Here is a 12010-nt window from a genome sequence, read left to right as displayed (position 1 = left end):
TTGTTGGGAAATTTTGGTCGAGTTTGTGGGAATTTATGGACACTAGAATGAAGAAGAGAGCAGCTTTTCATCTGCAAACAGATGGCCAAACAGAAGTGGTCAACAGGACGGTGATCCAATTGCTCATAGGCTATTGCAACAAGCATCCCAAGCTTTGGGATGAACATTTATGTTATGTGCAGCATGCTTACAACCGAGCTAAACATTCTTCTACACAGAGATCTCCTTTTTAGACCTGTTTTGGTTTCACACCAAGGTCTCCCTTGGATTTTGTCTTTGGTAAAGACATAGCAGTTGATGGACACAATGTTGTGGACAAGGCAACCAAGTTCATCGAACAAATCCAAGAAATTCACCAGGCAGTATAGTAATAGCTAGAAAAGAGCCAAGCCAAGTACAAGGCCAGGCATGATAAGCATCGGACTGAGCATAGTTTCCAGGTTGGTGATAAAGTCTAGTTGTATATTAGCAAAGACATAATGCAAGGTGAAGGTAAGAAGCTGAATCCAATAAGGTATGGACCTTTCAAGATACTTGAGAAAATTGGTGAGAATGCTTTTCACCTTGATTTACCAGCTTACATGCACATCTACTTAGTTGTTAACGCAAACATCTTGAGACTATTTGAACCTTCATTGATTGAAGATCCAGAAGAGTAGAGTCAATTGCCTTCTATTGATGATATGTTACCTGAATATCTCAATGAGTTGCAGGAAGATACAGTTCTGGACAAGAAGGTGAGAACTACGCGTAGTGGGGATGTTGAGTACCTGAGGATTGGACTCAAAGGTTCAAAACCAAGCAGTGCGAAATGGATAGAAATTAGGCAAGAAAGGAATCTATACCCTCACTTGATTAATGCTTAAAAACCAACTTTTGGTGGTCCAAAATATTTTTCAGTGGGGAGGTTGTGATCCAAATTAGATCCTAAAGAAATCTCTAAGTTTTCATAACTTTGTAAAATTCATTTCAAAGTTTCAAAGACTTACAGAGGTCGAGTTTATCAGAAATATCCTCGAACAATTGTAATTTGTGAGCAGCGCCAAGCAACGAGGACCCTCAGTCAAGCGCGCCGACCATTGGCCCATGGTAATGCGCACTGCCACGAAACAGCAAAACGGGAAGCCTTTTTTAGAAACGAGGGATGTTTTTGATATGCAAACCACTCAGAGAAGAAAAAGCCCCGAGTGACCAGACTCGAAAAGTCAAAAACCATACGGAATTCACCGATTTTGTTATAGGCGAGTCCAACATGAAAACCGGCAGGATATCAGAAGGGCTTCGAGCGGTAAGCGGTTTTGACCAAGTCCCGCCCGATGCTACACACTGGGTGCCACGCGTTTGGCAGAAGAGAGAGAAAACCACTCACATTGGATGAGTAAATGTCATGCAAATTACCCGCCTGATATGGACGGAGATCGTAGGATCTGGAGGCTCCAAATCGACAGTGGACATGCAATTCGACAGATGACCAGATTCAACAGGGTAAATAGGCCGAATTGTATAAAGGTTTGAAATCCGGCATGAATGATGAGTTGGCAGGGGAATCATGTTTGCGGGCATTCTGGGAAGTTAAACAGAAATAACAACAGTTCAAACATTTCCAAGAGAACTGACACTCAGTTCGTTATGAAACAAGTGGCCACCTCCATGTAAGGTATTACACAGTGATGATGGCGCAGAATAAAGGAATTCAAACAGACAAAGGCAGGAGAACCAGAGCACCGGGAAGCGGAAACGAACAGTCAGAAAGCAGATTGGCTTTAAAGCCATGAATTGATAGAAACACTGTAAGGAGAGTTAGTCGAGGCATAAAGCCAAGAGTAGAGAATAGAGAGAAGGAGCCAAGCTGACCTGAAGGCATCATCGAGCCATACAAAGCCAGAGAGAGTCAGAGAGTCTGTGTACTCTAGAGGAGGCTTGAGAGGATCAAGTGAACTCCTCTGTACATGCCTGTCATGTATGAGTCTCAAGTTGGGCTCATACTACTATGACCAATAGAGGTCGAGTTTCAGTAAGGAGAGTTTGTGTACTCTAGAGACTTGGGGGATCCAAGTCCAGTCCTACTGATTTATATCTATTGAGTGAGACTCAAATTGAGCTCACTATTGTAAAAACTCTACTTTGAAAACATAATAGAGAGGCCACCACTGAAGGCTGGACTAGGAGACATAGCCCAGGAGTACTGGGTGAACTCCTTATTAAACTTGTCGTGTTTACATGTTTTCCTGTTATTTTTTCTCTAACTGCTTCATTGTCTATGTATTTCGCAATATGATCGATCCGTTGCATAAAGTAACATAGGCACATCCATGCACATGAGTTTGTAATACCTTTAATCCTTTGTCCTGGATAAATTCTAGATCAATAGTCTAGTTATTCATGGTTTGTGTGACATAAGATATTTGTCAGTTATTTCCTTGTATTTATTGAGGTCCATGCTTTCAATTGAGTTCATATTTCGCCTCCATCCGAAGCAAGCTCAACACAACTAAATAATAGTTGGGCCTACATACCGAAAGGGATTCCTATTGCAAACGGTGTAGGCTCTAGTTGGGAACCTACACCGGAGAGATGCCCTTTTCTGTTGGTGGAATATTCCAGCCTGTCAACAGATTTGGCGCTAGAAGGAGGGCCATGGCAAGTACTAATCCAAGCCCTCACACCGAGATTTCTCGTCAAGGTAGTAACCAACCTCAGCCTCCCACGCCCCCTAAAATATGATACAATCCCCCTTATGGGCCAACCTTCACGAGCCCGCATCAAGAATAATCCCAACTTCCCCCTCTTGAAGATGCTATCGGAGGAGAAGAAATCCCCATGTTTGAAGTCACTAGCGAACAACTCAATGATTTGCGCCCTATTACTCGACAGTTCCCTATGGGGTCTAAAATGCATTCTCGCCACTAACTCCTTATCCAATCCTCGTACCTCCACACTTCATCAAACACATCAAGGCACCCTTGTTAACTCCATATCACAGCTAATCGGCCTAGCGCTAGATGACTATGCAGATGTTTTTGAGAGGCTATCTATCGAAGGGTTGGAAATTCACCTTGAAGATGAGGGGGGTGACCCTAGGAATACCTTCACCGGCAAAAATAATCTATCACAACGGGAGGAGACGTAGGGAAATGATAAACGTCTCACTGAAGAGACCCTTGTTAACAATCAACCTCTCACTAGGGGCACTCAAGGGATCCTGCGACAGGGAACCAGGGATTACCTTAGAGACTGTATAAAATTTTACAACAATCAGTGTATCATGAGAAACCTGAGGAATACCAGGAATTTGAGAAACACTAGAGATCTAGGACACCTCAGAGTATCCCGTGGAGAAGGCAGGCGACCCCCTCACACAAGTGGGGGATCAGGCATAGATATCGAATCAGAAGGTAATGACCACCACCTCCTTTTCCACCCTAGAGGAAATCACTACCAATATCCGTTGGCTTGGATGTCTCAATCCCATTAAACCTTAGAGGCCAGCTCCATGACATGCCTCGTCATTCTGAGAAACAACTCCCGAAGTTCGACCTCGAGAAGGGACCTCATCTAACGACCATATTAGCAATTTCTACATAGCATTGCAAATGATGAAGGTCTAGTACGGTGATGTAGCATGTCATTTATTCCTGCACACCCTTGAGAATAAAGCAGCCACTTGGTATTGGTCACTACCCGTCACCTCCATCTGAACTAGGGATGAGTTCCTAAAAACATTCCTTGACAAATTTTCAGAAGAAAAGACACCTTCTATGCTTCTCACCAAGCTTAGAATGTTGAAATTCCATAAGAAAGAAAAGGTGAAATATTTCAATCAATGTTTCACCACCATTTTGAATAATTTCCATGTGGACGTGTCCCTAGATGATTCCATCACAATTGATTATTACACTAGGGCTAGCCTCGGGATATTGCCATGTTTGTTAAACGTGAAGAAAAACCCACCCTAGTAGATAATTTACTATTGTGCTTAAAGTTGAAAATGACCTCCTTTCTATCAGTGCCATAGAGCTTGAGTTCCGAGAGGATGCAAAACCCTTCAGGAGGAAGAATCAGGCCTCATCAAGTAAAATCGTAGACAAAGACAAAGATTCCTTCGATTTCAAGGGACCGACCAAATCCCTAAAAAAATTGACTAACAAAGTGTCTGAATTAAAGAGAAGAACCAATGACGCTTTGGGAGGAGAAAAACCCGCCAAACCCTTTTTTCGAAAAACCAACAATCTCCCCCCTAAAGTGTCGCAAACATCCAACTGAAACTTCAATGTGGAGGAGCTAGGAAAAGATAACTTCTCCACATTCCATCAGGCCTCCCACTCTGAGAAGATCTGTCCACAATGGCTCCATAATATGATTGTCATAGTCACCCAACTATTAGAGGATCAGGCCGTTGGGGAGGTGTTGTGGTCACCAACAACCCCCCTCATTATTTGGTATTAGCAATAACACCAAGCAAATGGGGACCCTTAACAAAAAATCCAAAAAACATTTTATCAAAATTTTTGTATTTTAACTCCCTAAAGCTGTATCGCATCGCGAAGAGAGAGTGAAGCGTTTTCCTATGCGCATAAATAAGCTGCGAAGAAGCGACGCGAAATTCATCGCATCGCATATATTGAAAAGCGCTCTTAAAATGAAAAATTAAGGAATCGCTGACAGTCGATATGCGACGTCGCATATCGCAACATCGCATAAACATCACACAGTGATTGGATGATTAAGCGCGATTTGCGATTCGCGATCTGCGATCTTGCGATCTGCGATGAATGCGACCATCAATTCCTGCGATGACACATCTTGACATCGCAATCCTCGATACTGCGATGCGAATCGCAGAAATCACTCATCGCAAAATTTCCTCGACATAGTGTTCAAGGAAAGCTGTCTGTAGATCAAAATTGGGCGCGCACCTTAAGACAAATTAATGATTGTATGCCAAAGTATCCAAGAAGGATTGTGTTGTGTTTTTCGAAGAGTCAAGTCATTATGAGTGTCATGATTATGCATTCATTAGAACTTAAAGCTTTCATGTCAATCTTTTCGTCATTTCTCTTTTCCTTTGCGTAAACTGTAAGGCAACAACTAATATAAATCAATGTGCAGGAAACATCTAAGGAAAAGGGGAAAGCGTCAATACTCGGAGAACAGAGAAGAGATGCCTTCGCAAACGGATGCCGCATGCAGCAGGACCGCGGATTCTAGAGTATCACTCAACAGATACTGATGGAAATAGACTATCCAAGACTCAGAGTCAAAGGTGCACAAAAGCAGCATGTTTACAAAAGATCCTGAAGTTCAGACTAGGTAAAGCAAAAAGAAAAACGCTAAAGAGGGAAGATGCTCCAGAAAAGCCTGGAACAAAGAACGGAAGCAATTTTCAATACGGAAAATTGTTCAGAGAGCAAAGTCCCTAACTTATTGAGTCATTCGCACGGCCGGAAACCGAAATAGCAACAACACAATCAGTTTGAAATAAATTTGGGTTATACCAAGTATACACACAGCGAATACACCAAGCCAGAGGAAGATTTTCGAAAATATCTTCTAGTTTTTCAGAAAGCGGTGCCAGCTCTTGTTATTTCTATTCTCATCACTCGAACGAAAGGAGAAGACAACCAGCTGACTCTTCCTAGGTGAACGTTGCATTGCTTACAGCACTAAGGAGCAAATACAGAAACAGTTAGAAATTAGATTCAATTTTTAGAAATAAATTTGCTTTAGTAGAAGGGCGGTCATTTGAAACCGTGTCCTAAATTTATGTAATTAAGATTAATTAGCTAGTAGTGTTTAACCCTTCTCATGCATTAGGAGAAGGGTCCGGAAATTTGTCAAAAAACTTGTCCTCAGAACATGCACTTTTGCACCCTCGGAGGGGGTTTCTGATGAATGGATGGATCGAGATTTATCAGTTTTTGCATTTAATGTCTGCTACTGATGTTGCACTTTTGTACTCTTAGTAGATGTTAGAACAAGTAGAGATAAATCATTATTGCTTGAAGCTTATGAGTGGAACCTGTCATAAATGGTACTTTTATCTCTTGACCAATTTCTGCTTATATTCTTAAAGTGATATGCAGTTTTTAGTTGTTTATATGTTAATGCATGAATGTGTGGGTTACCATTTCGCACTTCTGTACGGTGGAGTCATTTATTTGTGCTTGATATATGAATAACTCATTATGCGGTATGCTGTTCACAACTGTTTTGCTTAACTTTTTATGCAAAGTGGTTTATCTTAATTGATTTCTATTCTTATGATAGCTGAATGATCTTTATTACCAGTTATTGTTCGAAATCTTTTTAGATCGCATAATAGAAGAAATACACCCCGGGTTAGCGTAGATTAGATGTGTTGTTTCTTATTAGATTACAATAGCATAGAGTCAGTTTAGAAGTTTGAATTAAATTAGCTTAAAATACTCCTAGATCAGCATCATCCAACTCTACACACACACACACCCCTTAGATTGGGAAACTGGTCCCATTATCCCCAGTCGAACCCGCTATACCAAACGGATAAGGAGCTATCAACCAAGGTCCGGACCGGGTGGGTATCCCCCTTGTTGTCGACCAGATTTTCGGGGTTTCAACATATTTGGCGCTAGAAGGAGGGCACGAACTATGAATGGCACCTAAATCAAAATCTAAATACCATTCTAAGAGTAAATCGCCCTCATCAACTCCCCCGACTTCCCCAGTTTGTTTAAATCCAGAGTCAGAAGTCGCTCGAGTATCAACCGCTGCTACTTACCCTAATATTTCAGACCAATTTATCATTAAACCCCCTAAAATTCAAACTCTAATTCGTAAACTCCAGGGATTCTCTATTTTTACTCAAAGGTCTGATAAATCTCAAAGCAGCGTGACTTCGCAGTACAATCCTACTCATCCCCTGACCAGATTAAAGAGCGAAAAATTTGGCATCCAGCCAACTGGATTCCCTCTCCCCACCAGGAAAAGAGCAAAGAAAACACCACCAGAGTCTGACAGTGAGACTCTTTCATCCACGTCGTCCATTTCAACTCCATCACCGCGAATTCAACCACCCACGTCTTCATTCCAAACCACTCATCCATCCTCCATAGCCCCTCCTCTTCAATCATCAAAGATCATAATATCTTCATCTTCTCAGCATCAGGGATCATCCTCTGCACTTTCATTCACTAGCTCAACGATGGCCCAGTCTCCATGGAACAATCCTGGGGCGATTTTAATGCCTCCACCCCTGAGCCCAATACCGGCCCATCCTAAGAAATGGCTACCCAAATTCAATCCAGAAACATGCATGCTAGCTGAAGAGCATATCAATAACTTCATGCTTTCTATTAATCTCAACGGAGTTACCAACGAGGATGTCTGTCATCCGGCTTTTTCCCTACACAATGCAAGGGACAGCCGGGTCATGGTACTTTTCATTACCTTCCGGGTCTATCACAATTTGGGACATTTTTCAAAGTCAATTCCTTACCAAGTTTGGGGATGACAGATCAACGACGACGTTGATCAATGACCTATCCAATCTTAAAGCCGAGGCTAGAGAACCCATCAAAGATTTTAATTTACGGTTCAATAAAATCCTCAACAAAATTCCCGCTGCTTCCCAGCCCAGCGAAGAAGTGAGATGTGAATGGTATATTACAGCCTTACCATCAAACTTGGCAATCTTCGTTGATAGGGCAAATAAGACAACCTTAGTTGAAAACTTGACAGAAGTGATAGAAGTAGAGAAACGCGTAGTAGCCCTGGAAAAAAGATCTGCGATAGAAGAACGCAAATCTAAGAAAGTCTCCTACAAGGAAGACCCCAAGAAGAAACAAACGAAAGATCCTTTCGATTTGGAAGGATTACAAAAAGTGTTAAAAACCATGTCCAATGAGATGATTGACATAAAAAAACAAGTAGCAGAAACTTCTTCAAAAAAGCCCTACAGAGCTTTTAAAAGAAATCCTCCAATGGATATGAAACCACCCAACGCTATCTCAAACGTCGAATCCGAAGAAGAGGAAGAAGAAGAGAATACCACTGAAGGGCAGACCGATGACGAAGAAGTTGTGGAACTACAAGGAATGTGGGATTTCATCCTCCCACAAGAAGAAGATCAAGAAGCATTTCTGGTTAGCACACGAAGCAAAAACCAACTTGATCCTCCCCAAACTACCCCTAAGCAGAAGGGCGCAAGCCCTGCAGCAAAAGATAAAGTCGCAATAAAGAAAACAACCGCTAAAGCAACTCAATATAGCCTAGTCCAATCAGATCAAACACCTCCATCAAGAACACTCATTGTGTCGGATGAAATGGAGTATAACATTATCGATGACATGAAAAAGACTAGGGCTAATATCACTCTTTACGAGTTGAGCAAATTGAAACATCAACAGAAGATAATGATGAAATAATTACATGCCGTGTCTACTACATCTTTACCTACAGCTGTAGCTTCCCACAACATGGGAAGACCTCCAACCAACACGATCAATAAGATTGACCCAAATGACATCGCCTTGATTGGAGGAAGATCAAGGTCTCACACTCCCCCTTTTCTTCTCACTTATGAAATTTTCAATAAAAACGTGCACAATTGTTTGGTAGATTCTGGTGCTTCAACGAATATTTTACCCAGATCAATATGTGCCAAGTTGAATGTTCAACCACAAAAATCCGCGGTGCGCATAGTTCAGCTTGATCGATCTCAAGTCGAAGTGATTGGTGAACTTAATCAAGTGACCATAAGATTGTCGTCTAACCCGAAGGTATGTCAGGTTATTGACATTCTAGTAGCTGATATCCCTGAATTCTATGGTTTAATTTTTAGTAGGGATTGGTCCGAAAAAATCCATGGATACTTCTCAACCGACTGGTCGCACATGTGGTTACCCTACAATGGTAAACCGAATCAAATAAAGGTTGAACGAGAGTTACACCAGAAGTACATAGTGACGGAATTGGAGGGAGAAAATGAAGCAATAGCATACAACAGCAGTATCATAGGCAATTACTCGGTAGATTCTTTCCTCGGCAATTTTAATGCTCATATCTCACCTTACTTATAAAATTCATTTTTGTCCCAAGTCGAAATTTTTTCCCAAACTGATAATTCAAAATGTGTTAATTTTTTAAATAACCCTGTAAATACATCTTTGTTTTGGAAATTATATTTTGATGGCTCTAAATCTAACGAGGGAGTAGGAGCAGGATGCGTTCTGATTAGCCCAGATGGAAATAAGACCATGCTTACGTGCAGACTTGAATTCAATTGCACAAACAATACAACAGAATACGAGGCCTTGGTGCAAAGCCTATACAAAGCAATCGGGTTGAACGTTAAGTACCTGCAAGTTTTCGGAGACTTTGAGATCGTCGTCAAACAGGTACGTAACACCATACATTTCCTATCAGGTCATTTGAAACACTATCAATCTTTAGTACAAGATCTGACTGCACATTTCATAGCATTCAATATTTCGTCAATCCCAAGACTTCAAAATGCGAGCGCAAACCTGTTAGCTAACGTAGCCTCTAGACTTATTCCCTCAGAAGATTTTAGTCCAGATAGATTCTCAATAGAATTAATCTTTAGACCATCCATCCCTGACAACATTACAAACTAGAGAGTATTCAATGACGATCCTGACATTGTAAATTTCCTCACTTCTGAAGGATCCTACTCAAATCAAATAATTGACGAAGACCATCATGATCACCAAATACAACAAAATAGCACTGATAATGCTATACCTAAATCAGTGGTTAAGTTAGAAGACTTATATGACTTGAAAAGTCGGTTTAAAAGGTCTACCAATTCTAAACTCTACAGTTCGACTCTGAACTACGAATTAGTAAACCTAGGAACCGATGAGAAACCACAAAACGTTAATCTAGGCCACGGCCTGGCCCCTGAAGAAAAATTAGCGTATATCCATCTTTTGAGGCAATACAAAAATGTTTTTGCCTGGAATTACGATGAGCTCAAGGCATACGACACTTCTATCATTCAACACACTATCCCTATGACTGACAATGAAAAACCTGTCCAGCAAAAACTCAGAAAAATCCACCCCAATTTAGAAAATCAGATAAAAACTGAGCTAAATAAGTTATTGAGAGCCAGGATAATTTTCCCCGCCAGACATTCCAAATGGGTATCCAATATGGTACCCGTTAGAAAGAAAAATGGAGATATTAGAATCTGCATCGATTTCCGGAATCTCAACAAAGCCTGTCAAAAAGACAATTTTCCCCTCCCACCTATGGAGCAGATATTACAGGCAGTAGCAGGCTCAGAATTAATGTCTTTTTTGGATGGATTTTCAGGATACAACCAAGTGCTAGTACATCCCGATGATCAGTTAAAAACCACATTCCGAACTAAATGGGGCACATATGCATATCGGAGGATGCCATTTGGTCTGATCAATGCCGGCGCTACCTTTCAAAGAGCCATGGACATCGCATTTAAAGGTTTAGTCAATAAATCTGTAGTGATTTACCTGGATGATATAACAGTGTACTCCAAGAAGCGAAGCGACCATCTCAAAGACTTGAAACAAATCTTTCAACGATGTTTAAGGTATGGGATTTCAATTAACCCAAAGAAATCTTTTTTCGCATTAAGTGAAGGAAAATTGCTAGGATTCATAGTGTCAAAATCTGGTATTCACATTGAACCTGACAGAATCAAAGAAATTTCCGAAATATCCATGCCTCATAACAAAATATACATGCAATCTTTCCTTGGTCAAATCAATTTTGTGAAGAGATTTGTCCCAGACTTCTCACGTATTGCTTCTCCTTTGCAAAATATGATTAAAAAGAATTCAAATTTTAAATGGGGTCAAGATGAGCGTGAAGCATTCAACTTGATCAAACAAGCTATCATTAACGCTCCATCTTTAGCGACCCCGAATTTTTCAGAATCTTTTATCTTATACACATTTGCCTCAGAGAAATCTTATGCCGTGATTCTAACTCAAGCAAATCAAGAGAAGGCGGAAGCTCCAATCGCATTTTTTAGCTCGAACTTACAAGGTGCTGAACTCAATTATTCAGACGTGGAGAAACAGGCATATGCTGTTTTCAAAGTGATCAAGTATTTCAGACCTTTCTTACTTAAAGCCCATACCAAAGTCATAGTACCGTTTCTAGTGGTAAGAAACCTTCTGATACAGAAGGATGTGGGCGAAAAGAGAGCAAATTGGATCACCGCTTTACAAGAATACGATCTTGAGATCAAACCAGCAAACATTGTAAGAGGTCAAGGCTTCTGCAAGATGTTGGCTGGAGCATCGCAAATTACTGAGAACTCATCTGAAGAGGTACATACGTATGAGGTAAGCCTAAACGACGCGGAATCATTATATGCTGACACCATTTATTATCTTAAGAACGGGTATGCTCCATCACACCTGGATCACACCAATAAAAGGACTCTAAGATTGAAAGCTAAACAATACCAGCTCATAAATGATGTTCTGTTTAAAAGGAATTACGATTTTGTGCTTCTTAGGTGTCTTGAGAAAACTGAAGCCGAAAAGGTTTTGCAGGAACTCCACGATGGACCAGCAGGCGGACACTATGCTGGAGACGCTACTGCACATAAAATCTTACGTGCAGGATATTATTGGCCCACGCTGTTCAAAGACTCACACAGTTACGCGAGGAAATGCCAAGTCTGCCAGACTGCTGCAAGGAAACAAAAGAAATCGTCCATGCCACTACAGCCAGTTAACCTCGAGCAACCATTCAGTCAATGGGGCTTGGACATAATAGGTGAGATCGTTCCTCACTCTTCTAAGCAGCATAGGTACATCCTCACGGTAACAGATTATTTTACTAAATGGGTAGAAGCAGTTCCTCTCAAGACAGCTAATTCTGAAAACATTATTGAATTCATAGATCAATTTATAATCACTAGGTTTGGATTGCCAACGGCCTTAATGTTTGATAATGCTTCATACTTTTCTGGAAATATAATGACTGAGTTTGCACTTAAGAGAGGGTTCAAACT

Source organism: Pinus tabuliformis, chromosome J (assembly GCF_031772625.1).
Source record: "Pinus tabuliformis cultivar Carrire ecotype Pingquan chromosome J, CPIR1, whole genome shotgun sequence".
NCBI classification, from domain to species: domain Eukaryota; kingdom Viridiplantae; phylum Streptophyta; class Pinopsida; order Pinales; family Pinaceae; genus Pinus; species Pinus tabuliformis.
This window is presented reverse-complemented; position numbering follows the sequence as displayed.